This window comes from Taudactylus pleione, unplaced genomic scaffold, assembly GCF_031769625.1.
Source record: "Taudactylus pleione unplaced genomic scaffold, aTauple2 ptg000006l, whole genome shotgun sequence".
Classification (NCBI taxonomy): Eukaryota; Metazoa; Chordata; class Amphibia; order Anura; family Myobatrachidae; genus Taudactylus; species Taudactylus pleione.
In genome coordinates, this window is record NW_028284409.1 from 25,486,408 (window position 1) to 25,501,032 (window position 14,625).

General features: G+C 43.0%; 1 protein-coding gene across 2 annotated transcripts in view; it reads left to right on the forward strand.

Annotated features, from left to right (window-relative positions):
- The window catches only part of UST (uronyl 2-sulfotransferase), a 459,504-nt gene that overhangs the window by 341,404 nt on the left and 103,475 nt on the right, over positions 1-14,625 (forward strand). The gene's annotated exons all lie outside the window — the stretch shown is intronic.

A 14,625-nucleotide genomic window follows, 5' to 3' on the forward strand; every position in this document is an offset into this window, starting at 1 on the left:
ATGACCTCACCTTTGCTCTACATCGTTATTCTATTAATTTACAGGAGGGTTTATTATAAATGTTACCTGATGTTTAACTGATCTTCCCCACTTCTTGTTACACTAAGCTGGCCATACACCAGACCAACTGGTTGGAATGAAAACCTGGTAATGGATTGGAACAAATAGCAATCAGCCATTGGCTCCCAAAAGCAGGAAAACAGATGGAAACAGTCCTTCAGACAAGTTAGTTAAATCTGTTTGATTTAACCAACGTGTCTGAACAACAAATTTTTGTCTGTTTTCCTGTGTTTGGGAGCTAATGGCTGATTCTTATTTCGGCCCATACATTACCAGCTTTTCATTCCAACCAGCTAACTAGTTGGATATTTGGAGGAAAGTTGATCTGGTGTATGGCCATCTTAGGGTGTCAGCAACCAATGTATACATGTGTCTCCACTTTGGCCTGTACGCTGCACTTAAAGCATTGCTCACCTTAAACCAACAGAGTCCTAAAAATGTGCACAAACTTGCACATTTGGAAGGAGGGGATGTACCTCTATATGAAACTTCATCCAACTTTTAAAGAAAATAGGGTCAACATACCTACCAACCTCATTCCTTTTTAAAGCCTGTTAATGCTTTGGTTTTGCTACTTATTTTCCATATTTTCACTATAACCTGGGCTGAATGTAATTATTTAACTTTTAATGTTAGCATTTGTCAGATGTGTCAACAATTGAAAAGAACATTTATTTTCTTGTGTTTGCTACAGAATCATGTAATAAATAATAAGCTATTAGCTTATTGTATCTATGCTATGCATTGTATTGTATTGTGTAAAGCAAATTGGGAAAATAGCAATATACATGGCTTTTGTTTTTTTTTTAAATAATTATTAAGAATCTGTAATTTATAATGCTGTCTATTAAGATAAAACTGTGCTTTTGGTAAATTACTCATGTACAGTCATCCAATTTAAGTGATTAATAGTCTTTGAGAAATTGCAGTTCATAATTTGTATAGCATTCATTATTTTATTTTCAAAACAATTTCCATTATAAGGCTCTGATTTCTACATATATATTTAAACATGCATATAATATATTACTACTACATAGCACCAATGTATGCGTTTTAAAATGTTAATATCTTGTAGAAATGGTGCTTAGCACAAAGTTTTGGGGGTTACCCAATTAGCAGCAATAGCTGCAAGGTGTGACTATCAACATAGCAACTTTTTGTCATTGCACTCCATAGTGATGCACAGGAAAATGCGATGTTGGGTTCCTGTTATTAGTGGTGATGTGCGGATCTGCTATCGGCAAAAGCACATCACTGCTAAATGAACAATAGCGTTGGTCTAAGGCTGCGTTTTCAACCGCTGTTCCGCAGCCGGTTGTGAGGTGTGCCGCGGAGCGGTCAGGAGCGGCGGTTAGAGCCGCCGGTCACATTACAGATCTGCGGACTGGGCAGCGCTGCTGCTAAGCTCTTCTGAGGTGGCGTGATGTCACAGGTCACGCATGCCGCGTTGCCAGCCTGCCATGCCCGCTCTGCAAGACAGCCAGACTGCTCTCCCGCCCGTCCGCCTGCATTCCCGCACGCTGTCACGCTGCTGACAGCTCTGCACTGACAGGTAAGTATGTGGGAATCAATGTGGTTGATATTTTTCTGTTAGGGCAGCCAATGGTCTGTGTGGCCTGTCAATGTGATTGTATTTCCTGACGGGAGCAATGTGGTTTTTTTTTGTTTCTGTGGGGGCCAGCCAATGTTATTTTTTTTTGTGGGGGCCTATGTATGTCCATTTTATTCCTGTGGGGGCCAATGTATGTGCATTTTATTCCTGTGGGGGCCAATGTATGTGCATTTTATTCCTGTGGGAGCCAATGTGTGTATTTTTTCATTGGTCGCGCACAAAAAGCACATTATCATTACAAAGCTGTCAGATATAAACAAAACCAAATTGTAAATGAATGAATCTTTTTTTTAATACAATCATTGTCAGGTCACAAATTACTGATGGTAATAGATCAATCTCATTGCTCTATAGCAGCAGGCGCACGTCATCTTCAGCTCCTTGTAGTTGTGTCCCCAAGATCAAACTCACAGCCTATAAAAGCCTTTCTCTGGATTCTGGAGATTGCCAGAAAGTTAGTTCGTCCTCTCATCTCCAGCATACACATACAGTACCTGCCTCTAGATCCTAACTGATCAAGCATGTATCAGTTTAGATCACCAGCACACGGGCTCTGATAAGAGCCTGTCCCAGCGATCAGGAATAAGTAAAGTGATCGCATCTGTGATTACTGTACTTAGAGGCCCCAGCATGGCTTCTCCAGCTGCGCATGCACAGTGCAGAAATGAACCAATGCACTTCGGGACTTCCTGCAGCCCACCTGAAAGGGTTTGCAAGATCCCTCTCCTGCAGGGCAGCCCCAGTCAGTGGGCTAATGCCTATATGAAGGTGGCATTAATCCACACATGCAAAACTATGGAGACAGCTGCTGCAGGGGCTGGTGGATAGAAAGCAGGAGACAACTCCAATATTGTTGGTACATTTAGGTATAATTAATTATGCCCTTAAACAGTTACTGCAAATTTTAAGGGCAGAAATAATTAATAAATATGTACCATAGTATTTTGACCTAGGCTATTCAGTGACTCTCTTTTCTGCATCCTTTGGCATATCCACTTCAGCTCTTTGTACTATTCTTTACTCTTATCTATACTTGCCTACTTTTGCCGGAATGGCCAGGAGGTTCCTGAAAAGTAGGCAATCTCTCGCACCCTTCTACACCTACAGACACACCAGGAGGAGTAAAACAAATGATTGATGATCTAGGTAGACTAGAGAAATGGTCAAGAACGTGGCAACTACAGTTTAATGCCAAAAAATGCAAGATCATGCACTTGGGTCTCAAAAATCCAAAGGCTAAATATAGTATTAATGGCACTATACTGGAAAGTACTGAAGAGGAAAGGGATCTAGGAGTCACTATTTCAGGTGACTTAAAGGCAAGCAAACAGTGTTACAAAGCAATGAGGAAGGCAAGTCAGATGCTTGGTTGCATAGAGAAAGGAATCAGTAGTAGAAAGAAAGAAGTGATAATACCACCGTATAGGTCATTGGTACGTCCTCATCTCGAATACTGTGTTCAGTTCTGGAGGCCATATCTCCAGAAGGATATTAATACATTAGAGGCTGTACAAAGAAGGGCAACAAAAATGGTGCAAGGTCTACACCACAAAACGTACCAGGAAATACTAAAAGATCTTAATATGTATAGTTTGGAGCAGAGAAGGGATAGATAGAAACATTCAAATATATAAAGGGTTTTAACAAAGTAAAGGAAAGAGACATTCTTCAAAGAAAGAGAAGTATTAGAACAAGAGGACATGTTCTGAAACTGGAGGGAGGTAGGTTCAGGGGAAATTTTAGGAAAAATTACTTCACAGAAAGGGTAGTGGACAAGTGGAATAGCCTCCCATCAGGGGTGGTAGAGGCTAAGACAGTAGAGCAAATTAAACATGCATGGGATAGACATAAGGATATCCTTCAGAAGAAGTAAGGATCAATAAGGGTTGAGGTAATAATATGTTTAAAAATGGGGCAGACTAGATGGGCCAAGTGGTTCTTATCTGCCGTCAAATTCTATGTTTCTATATGTAAGCTACTCTGATATTGCCGCAGGTGACCGATTGTTGGTAGACTGTGCATGCATCACGTTTGAGTTGTACACACAATAAGGTACCTTTTTGTTACCGATCGCTGTGAGGATTACTTTGCAAAGTGACTGACAATTAGGTACCGTTTGGAGGAGGTAATGGGGAGTGGCGGCAAAAAACACTGGAGAGTCCCGGCCGTTTTTGGGGAGTGCCGTAGCCTGCGTCTGCGATCCTGTATGCAGATAAAGTGGTTCCGACATCTTAGTTCAGGTGGCAATTCTGTGTGGCCATAGGGCTACTCACGATGGCCAATTATCGAATGATCTGCGACAGTGGCTGCGTATTTGTACACACTTGCTTGAATCTGCAAAACCACCAATGGGCAGCTCATTACATTTCCAGCCAGCTACAGCATTAGCATATTTTCGCACAGCAGCTGTGTGGGGGATCGCAGCTGCGAATGCATTAGTATACATCACTGAATTTTTATGTAGACAAACCAAATGTTAAACTATTCTCTAGCTGCAAGTGGTTCCGAAACTTTCTTGAATCACAGCACCTAGAGTAACAACATTTTCTTCACAGCATCCATAGGCCAAAAGATTCTTATTGAGTAAATTGTTGCTTTCTGTCATCTGTAAGTTCTGTTATGTGGTGGTAGACAGGGTTGCGCTACTGTTTGTCCATGTCATTTATGATTGGCAGCCACCACCGTTGGTTTTCCTATGATATCTATACATACACACTGTATAAAATAAAGTCCCTGGTAGGCATCTGTCTGTTTGTTTGGACTAATCTCGAGAACCACTGGATGGATTTTGATGCAGTTTTCACTATTGCAAAGAGCATTTGTTGAGGAAGGTTTAGTTGTATAAAACATTAATGTATGACTAAAGGAAGCCGAGCAGTGACGATTTTAGTGAAGCAAGTAGATGAAAAAACAGACATTTGAGCTCTTACTTGCTGCCTAAACCATTAAAGATATATCACAACGATGGCCTTTTATTCCAGGTAGAGATTGATACGTATTAGACGGTTTCTCCAGAACAATTGAAGTAAGCCCTTTTTAATGATACAAATTTCAGCTTTTCCCTTTTTTTACTGTTTCTATTCATTTATGTGAAAAAAGATTAAAACGAGTCCAATTCCCGGTAGGAGTGTACTTTGGCATGACAATACATAAAGCACAGGGACAGACACTTAACTTGGCTGGAGTTGACCTAAGTGGAGACTGTTTTTTTCATGGATAACTTTATGTGGCTCTTGTGTGTATCACATCAAAGCTAAGGGCCTCATTTATCAACAAATTTATATCATTCACAATGAGTGATAAAACTCGTTGCATATGATCAGAGCCGGACTGGCCATCTGGCTGTTCTGGCACATTCCAGAAGGGCCGATGGCCAGATGGGCCGGTTCAGCCGAGCAGCAGCAGTATGCTTTTGAGGAAACTGCTTAGGAGGACACGGACTCAAGACGAAAAACGTGATAAGCCCCGCCCCCTTTGTGATGTCACCAGAACTGTATCAGTTGACAGTTCTTTAGCCAGCAGTCTGCAGCTCCCGACGTCTGTGCTGTGGAATGGTTCCTTCTGCTTCCTCCACCCCCAGGCAGCCCTGCACTCAAAGCAGACACCAGCAGCTGCTAATGGGAGGTGACAGCAGTAAGGGAGCATAAAGAGAGAGATAACAAGACTGGCAGTAACTGCACACACCCTGGAAGAGTGACTGGTGTTAACCCCTGCAATGCCTTTCAGCTATGTTCACTGACTAACTACCTTTATCATAAGGCTGAGACTGTACCCTCTTTCATTTTCAAGTCCCTGTTTTGTCACTGTATATACATGAGTATATACCTCCAAAAACCAAACCACTTAACAATATATTTTTATTGGAGGTATATACTCATGTATATGCAGTGACAAAAATTGTGAACTAGCTACAAATACAACATCAGTGAATGATTCAATGCAGAGCCAATCTGATATATTCAAACAGGGACCTGACTCCATTTTTCTATTTTTCACGTTACTTGCATGATGTGTGCCTAGCGGGATGAGTACAGGATGCCGGCACTCAGGATCCTGGTGGTCAATATCCGGACGCTGGCATCTCGGCAGGGTAAAGACCTCCATACACGGGTCCCAATTCAGCAAGGATCGCTATTCTGCTTATACGCACGCAAGGCAGTTGCTAATATCAGCGGTTATATGTAAATGTTTGCTTTCGCATTGCGATCACATCCTAACATAAGGACGCTCACTTCCCCTTACTCACATCCGTATACTTTTTGAACATAGTAAGACAATCGGTAACATCGGACTCAGACGCACAGATAAGGCAGGTCAGACCTCACTCAGGAATTGGTAACTTCAGCGTACGCTAAGAGGCCTCAAGCTGCATATGGCATTGCAGTGACTAATTTATGCCCCTACAACGCCGTCCCAATGCACTGACACGTCTGCGTTCGCCGGACAACCCCCCATCACCACCCACAAACGGTACTTCCTGTCAATGGGTCTGCGTACACACTGCGATCTCATTCCCGATCGCAATGGCTAGTTCGTGCACGCACACTGCGATGCATGCGCAGAACGTGAAAATCGTCCGACTTGCATCTTAGCTCTTGCTATCCTTGCTGAATCAGGCCCACAGTTTTTTTACATGATTTGGCCGCTTTCGATCGATTGGAACGAGCAATCGTGTAAAAAGTGCTGTGCGTGGGGATGATCATGATGCCATCTGTTTGAAATATGGCAGTTGGGAGCTGATTGGCTGTAGCACCATACGCAACACGTTTTACACGTTTTATCACTCGTTGTGAAAAATAAAACTCGATGAATGAGGCCCTAAATCTTTTCGTGTTGACGTCAGGAGGAAAAACAACTAATGTCAATTACAAGGCAATCTTATAAGACCTTGGTTAAAAATAAAAAAATTCAAAATTGCTTCCTTGCAAAGCAGGGGCGGGTCGTTAGTTGACCAAAGTAATTTGATTTGGTAATGGACCACCAATCCGTGGCACCCTTGCAAGTGCCCTGCAGCATCCCAGTTTGGGAACCACTGGTCTAACCATTGGCACACTAAAGGACACTTGGTTTATGCATTCTCCCACCCCAGTACTTGATGCATGTTGCTGCATGCAAACCCCAGTGTATACCCCCATTGTGCCAGAATGTACTGCACATGTGCAAGGTCTCCAGTAACATGATGCCTGTGCCATAGTACTTGGACGCCTCTACTGCTCATGCACATGGTAACATGGTGCCCATGCTTTGGCACTGGGGAAACCTCTACTGCGCTTGCAGAAATCTCCCAGAAAATGGCCGCCTTGATTTGCGCTGCTACTATTAAACATTGGTGCACCCATTATAGATACGCCAATGAGTCTACTGTCCACGTTACTTACTTTTTCACTGTGTATGGCACATTGAGTAAATCTTTTTTCACTAGAGCTTCTTGGGAATTTATTTTTGCACCCTTTTGCATAGCTACTTTTGTTTGCCATACTGTGCCCCCACAGTCTATCCCTCCAGATCAGGTCCTCTAAATCTACGACGTTAGACAGCTCTGTACGATACAGTAAGAATCTTTTTTTGTTTAGTACGATGCATATTGTGAATGAGCCAAACAATATGTGGTATTTTAACTAAGATGATATGAATGCAGACACTAACGCCACACACATGTATATTATCATAGAGGTATCACAGAGCAATATGGTTCTAACACATAATACATTTACTATAGTATTGCAATTATAATATGTAACAGCTGTCCTTTGTTTACTGTTGCAGTGTTTTGAAGTATGATCTAATACATACAGTTCGCACAATCCCTGACATTGATGCATCTCAGTTTATTCTTTAATAATAAAATACTAATCCTACACTTAGCAGTGAAAATCTCCATTTACATTGAGAAGAACACAGAAGGGTTTGGTAGACAAACAGCAGCTAAGCATGGATTACATTTGTACGGCTTTGGATTTATGCAAACAAAATTATTAATATGGAAGTCCAATCTGACATGAAATAAGTAAATGTACATCTATCAGTATTCATTCATGTTAAAAAGATAGAGCACAAAATCTGTGTACATATCAGGAGATAATAATCACCTAGGGGCTTATTTATTAAACCCATTTTTCATTAAAATATGCAGAAACAGCAGTTTCTGTATTATTTTATGTATTCCCACTATGAACTAACAGTGTAATGCAGCAGATTTCACAGAAATCTCCTGCAAAAGGCTAATTAGCACTGCAGACTGCAGTGCCCATTATTATCAATGAGAACTATAGTCTAACCCCTATGTACCAAACTCTGAAAAAAGCTCAGCTTTTCAGAATTTGTCCATCTTCAGCTTTATAGTAGAAACAGAGATGGGTTTTTCGCTAATTGATATTATGTATCTGAAAAATATCAGACTATAAAAGTATAATAGGGATATGGTAGAACCCACACAAAGATCAATACACCATTTTTATTATCATATAATGTTTATATATGTATTTTGAATAAAGTAACAATAATATAACAATAAAAATACAACAATACACCCACATTAATAATCTAGTAATAGTAGCATGAATATTAGCAGCAGCCCACTGGGATCGAATGTGCTATAATAAGAAATCCATAGAGTCCAGACCTGAACCATCGATAGTCAGCTTTGAAAAGTACAATTCTGTGTATATAAATACAGATTTAGCAACCGCAAGGAAACCTCACCATATCCAGCCGAAAATGGACACCAGAGTCCGCTCTTGTGTACACAGGTCTCAGGACCTGTCACAGAGTGCACCGTCTCGTGCTGATAATAACGCTGTGTGTGCAGTGGTGACTGGGTGTCCCAATAATTTCACGGGCGGAAATCAAGTCAGCATGTGATGGCCCCAATTGATGGTGTACCGGTTGATTGTCCCCTTAAATCGCGGACCTCCAATTAGTCCATGCATATATTCCACAGTGGAAAAAAAGATGGTAACGTTAAAAGGTCACTTTTCAAATGGAAGATCCAGTGGTAATACAATGTATCAGAATGTCATCCGCAAAAAGGACAATTTTAGAGGAGATGTTCCCGACCTGCACACCCCTGATGCTAGGGTTAAGGCGGACAAGGGAGGCTAGAAGCTCAATTATCAGTGCAAAGATTAAAGGGGAGAGGGGACATCCCTGCCTGGTGCCATTGGAAATGGAAAAAGAATGAGATATAGAGACTCTAGCACAGTGGTGGCAAACCCTGTTTTATCATTCCCTAATAGCAAAACTTTGGCAGTGCATGTTGGGATATGTAGTCCCACAGCACCACTGCTCTAGCAGAACGGTCAGAATAAAGGGCCATGACACCCGTCAGAAAGTCCCCTGATAACCGGAAGGACTGCAGCGTATTAGACATGAAACTCTCCTAGAGTTTATAATGTGAATCAGATCTAACATCCTGCAGGTATTATCCCGTGCCTGGTGTCCTGGTATGATTTGGTCATAGTGGATTAAAGAGGGGAGGACAAGATTGAGCCTATTGGCCGGAATTTTCGAGTAAATTTTGATATCGAAGTTAAGCAGGGAAATAGGTCTATAGCTGTCACAAACACTGGGGTCTTTGCCCTATTTAGGTATCACGACATTTCGCATTTCCGCAGGGAAGGATCCTCCCCGTAGAACATTATTAAAAGGGAGTGCAGATGGGGTGACGTCCAAATTTGTTATAGCATGCAGCAGTAAAGCCATCAGGCCCAGGAGATTTACCCGATTTTTGCTCTTTAATAGATGCTTCTATTTCTTCCTCCGAGATCTCCTTGCTCAAGTCTTCCAATGTCTTCGGGGACAGTTGAGGGAGGTGAGCGGCAGCAAGGAAGTTTTGGATTGTTGTATCAGTAGATTGGGCCAGGCCCGCCAAGAGCCGCATCTGGCCAGGGTAAAAGGGGCTGTGACCTAATCACCCCCTTAGGAAAAAAAAAAAAAGCCTGCCGCTTAACCAGTGGGGGGGGGGCGGGGTGCGATAAACTCGATCGCTCCCCCCACAGACATCAGAGACTGCTGTGGCTGCTTCTTAGCAGCTGTGAGCAGTCACCCAGTGCAGCCCAGTACACAGCAGCATGTGCTGGGCTGCTATGATGGTAGAGGGGGGGAGCGGTGCGGACCCGGTCCCCCGCCGGGCCCCTTCAACAAGCCTGAGGATAATTATTACCTGCTTCCCCCCCTCTCGGCGCCCCTGGACTGGGCAGAGGAGGGGGAGGAGGCAGACTGTAAGTTATATAACTTTCTATAGTAGTTTTGAAATTCAGAGCAAATGGCGGCAGGGTCATGGAGAAGGTGACTCTTAGAGTTTTTGATCATGAGAATATTCGTATGGGTTCACACTGAACGAAGCCTAGTTGTGAGACACTGTTAATAATCGCGGCACTGCCAAACTATTAATACATAGGCCCCCTTCTTAACATCTGATAAATGTAATCTTTTGCGACAAATAACACATAACAGATTTTATTTTTATGTATTCAACAAAAAAATAAGCTGTCATGATGAAACAGTAAAAAGTAAGTACATCTTTACTGCTTCCATATTCGTAACAAAGGTAATTTCAGCCGTTTTTTGCTAATTAAGGCCATTTAATTATTTGATCATTACTTTTGGCATTTGGCAGGTTGGTCTGTAGAATTCTGGTTTGTGCTATGTTTTACCAAGGAGAAAATACATCTGCAAAAAGCAATTATTATTGCTTTTCAATCTGGGCAGTGTTTCAGGCCATTTGAAGTCCATCATTGTAGACTGAAAAAAATATTTATAATTTAAGTACATTTAAGACAGTTGCCAATCATCTCAGGAGTGGGTGTCTCAGCAAATTCACCCAAAGATTAGACCACATAATGATCTAAGGATTGGCAAGCCTCTAACCACATAGTAAATATTGCAGTTCAAACGTTCACAAAAAGAAGACAAGTGTGATTTTGATGGAAGTGAAGCCAGGAGAAAAATAATTTTCTCCATAAATACCCCTTTGTACATGTTAGGTTTGCAAAGTTGCCTCTGAACAAAATATAAGATTTTTGGAATAATGTCTCCTGCACAGAAGAAACCAATAACAAGACACTTTTTCATGTTTTTCAAAAATTAAATATAGTTTATTAAAACATCATACCAACTTGCCAGGTGTGTAATGATATGGGGTTGATATGGGGTTGTTTTGAAAGCTAGAGGACCTAGATGACTTGCAGTCATTGGGTCTGAGTTGGGAACTTTGCACCCCAGAAAAACAAATTGCATTAGAGGTGGCAGTGCCAGATTAAGGTCCATATGGGCCTGGAGCTGAAATTTTTGAAGGGCCTATTGTGTGCTGCTGCAGTGGAATATGACAAGCGCTGTGGCAGTGTGACCAGTGATGTGAGGGCATGCCTACTGTGTGGATGTGATCAACATAGAGTGTGTGGCTATCTCCGTGGTGGAAATAGGTAACGATATCCACAAAATACTGTATCTATACAAAGTATTAAAAAAATTCCCTGGTAGGCATCTGTCTGTGTGTTCGGGATAATCTCGCTAACCACTGTACGGATTATGATGCAGTTGTCACTATTCTATAAAGCATTTGTGGAGGAAGGTTTAGGTGTATGACACATTAATGTATGATATCAGGATAGCAAGTTGCTGGCCAGGATGCCAACAGACACACTGAGGTATCTATTTACTAAGCCTTGGATGGAGATAAAGTCCCAACCAATCAGCTCCTATCTGTCATGTCACATGCTGTGTTTCAAAAATGACAGTCAGGAGCTGATTGGATGGGGCTTTATCTCTGTTCACTTTATCTCAATCCATGGCTTAGTAAATAGCCATGTAGCTGTTCTTTAGTGAAGCAGAGCCGGAGCAGGAGGTCGCAGCATATATATATATAATATATATATATATACACACATACATACATACATACACCACACACACACATTATATATTATATATAATCCAATATGTAATACATAGATGGCACTCACTAGGGCTTTTTAAGAAGGAAGTTTTATATCATTATCAGTCGAAGTTTCCGTCTGCTCTGAGACTTTTCTCAAGACGAAACATCAGACAATGGAACTGTATGTATCACCACAGTGACTGAAACCTCATATAAATACCCCCACTACTTACCTGTGCTCCCCCTTCATGTCAAAGCACCAGGAAAAACAAAGTCCTGCCTACCCATCTATGTATTAAATCTACCAAAACCAATTAGATTATAATGGGCTAGCTAAAATGCATAATCAGCCCCATGTAGAAGAGATAATGTGGGTAAATCACGGCCACTAACATAATAGCGCCAATCCATGACCGGAAGTGCTCGGCACCACGCTTCCTGTGTGCACTCCTCTGGGTTATACTATCACAGGAAGTATCAAAACAGGTTACGCGAGTACTGTGTACCTGCTTCCATCATCCACAGTGCCCCCGATAGCCACTACTGTCAGTAGGAGACCGCCACATAGTTACTGGACCATGACCGGAAGTGTCACAATCCGGTGCAAGTGTTCCTCTGTGGAGGACAGTGAGCCGGGGGGGTTCGGGTGACTAGGGAAGTGACTGTAGCTAGGTTTCCTAGTTGCGGCCGAACCCAGGCTAGACCTGCCCAATTGGGATTTGGTTTTCTGCTGCACCAAGTGAGCAGGTTGCTGCCCTCTGGACAGGTACCTGGGAATGGCAGAAGACCGGAAACTATAATGAAAGCTATAACACTGGAGGTGAACGGAATGAATGAACTCTGGAGAAGGATCTGAATGCTAGAAAACAGGGGAAGAAGCTGGATGCAAGAACACAGGCATGGACTGGAAACAGTTAAATCTCTAAGTGCTGATTAGAGCAGAAAACACAGAGTAGCATGGACAAAGGCTAATACTTGGAAATCTAGAAATGCTGGTACTGATTGTGCTGGCTACACAGGCAAACACAGAGCAGACTGGACACATGCATAAACTGGGAATAATTACATATGCAGGTGCAGATTGCACAGACAAGACAAAGAGAAAAGACAGGCATATATTGGGAAAGCTAAAAGGTGCAGCTGGGAGCTAATAGTAATAGCAGGTAATCTTACACCTCAGTGACACAGGGTAATAGCCACAGGAAAACTGCAATAGAATTAGCAGCACGTATACAAAGACACACAGGAAAGAGACATGAAACACTGAAGTACTGTGAGAGAGCTAAAGTCTGAGACTAAGGGTTAGCATGGAAGCTAATACAGGAAACTGGAGAACTGTGAGCAGGCTGAAGCAACACGCTGAAGGAATTAACACAGAGCAACAGTGGGAGTATCACAGGCACTGGAACAACGAAGTTGAACAGCCATTACTTGTTCCTGGAGTCAGACTTAAATACCCCTGGGTGGCTGATCATTGGATCAGAGGATCAGCTGAGTGACCACAGTACTATCATTGGGAGAGACTAGTCAGGTGATATGAGCCACCATGGGTACGCCGATGCCCGGCACCCGGGGAACCAGGACGCATGCATGGAAGCCCTAGCGGACAGGGAGAATACTCAGTCACCACTCACCTCCACTCCCAGTGTCTGGACACCTAAGCCCAAGGACACCAGCGCAGAGGTGAGTAGCGGCCGATCCCAGGCCGCATCCTGACTGAAAGTACACAGTAAGGCACTTCCTGTTTGCACTCCAGCGTGGTACGCAGGCTCAGGAAGTAACCAACTAAAGGGATAAAAATACATATAGAAGCCAGCTAGTACTCACTAAAAGGGCTATTATGGATCACTAAATTCTCAAAAGGTTGAATAAATGTGCCCTATGCCAATAAATCTGGAGCCATCCAAATACTGTAGATATTATAATGGAGCCATGTTGTGTGATGTGGGCGGGGACCAATGGATAATGTTGACAGAATGGGTATGCAAAAAAGAGTAATGATAAATGCATAAGCCACAGGTTAAATAACCAGTTGGTGAAGTAGGTATCGGTATGAGAAGTAGTCAAGAGAAGGTCTCTATGCCGACGCTGAAATCACGACAAGGGAGTTAAGATAGGCGTTGAAATACCGACGCCTATCTTAATCCCGATGCTGGAATCCAGAAGGATACATGCCTGAACGAGGTAAGTCCGGGGTGCCTGTCCTGTTAGCCACGGGGGGGGGGGGGGGGTTAGGTCTAGGGCAATTAGCGGGGTTAGGTTTTGGGGGGGAGGTTAGGGTTAGGCATTCCTAGGGGGGAGGGTTAGGGTCAGGCACCACTGGGAGGGAGTTAGGTTTAGGCACTAAGGGGGGAGGGTTAGGTTTAGGCACGAAGGAGGGGGACTTAGGTTCAGGAACTAACGGGGAGGGTTAGGGTGCGGTGTGGGGAGGGTTAGGGTTAGGCTACAAGAAGGGAGGGTTAGGGGAGGGAGGGTGGGTAAGTATACTTACCGACCCGTGTCGGGATTCCAACCATCGGGAATGCCGCTGTCAGTATTGTGACAGGAGGCATCCCGACAGCCGGCATTACATACCCATTCCATCTGTATATATATAGGACAATCAAAGGCAGCATTCTAGAGGCTTGCTATATAAAGTGAAACAACGTCTTTAATCCATCCAACGTTTCAGGCCTGATGACGGGCAAAGGCCTGAAACGTTGGATGGATTAAAGACGTTGTTTCACTTTATACAGTATAACTAGTCTCCAGAGTACCACTTTTGATTGTCCGCTACATATGGTTATTTAGATGAACCTACATACATACATACATACACATGCAAACACAAACATATATACATACAAATACTAGGGGTGAGCGGGTTCGGATTTCTGAAATCCGAACCCCCCTGAGCCCCCCCGATCCGAGGCCGATTCGAGTCAGGCTCGACTTTTCCCGCCTGACTCGGATCTGAAATCGAGGCAAAACGTCATCATCCCGCTTTCCGGGTCTCGCGGGTTTTGGATCCTATATAAGGTACCCGCGTCGGCGCCATTTTCTCACTCGGCTGTGGACAGTGAAGAGGGAGGGT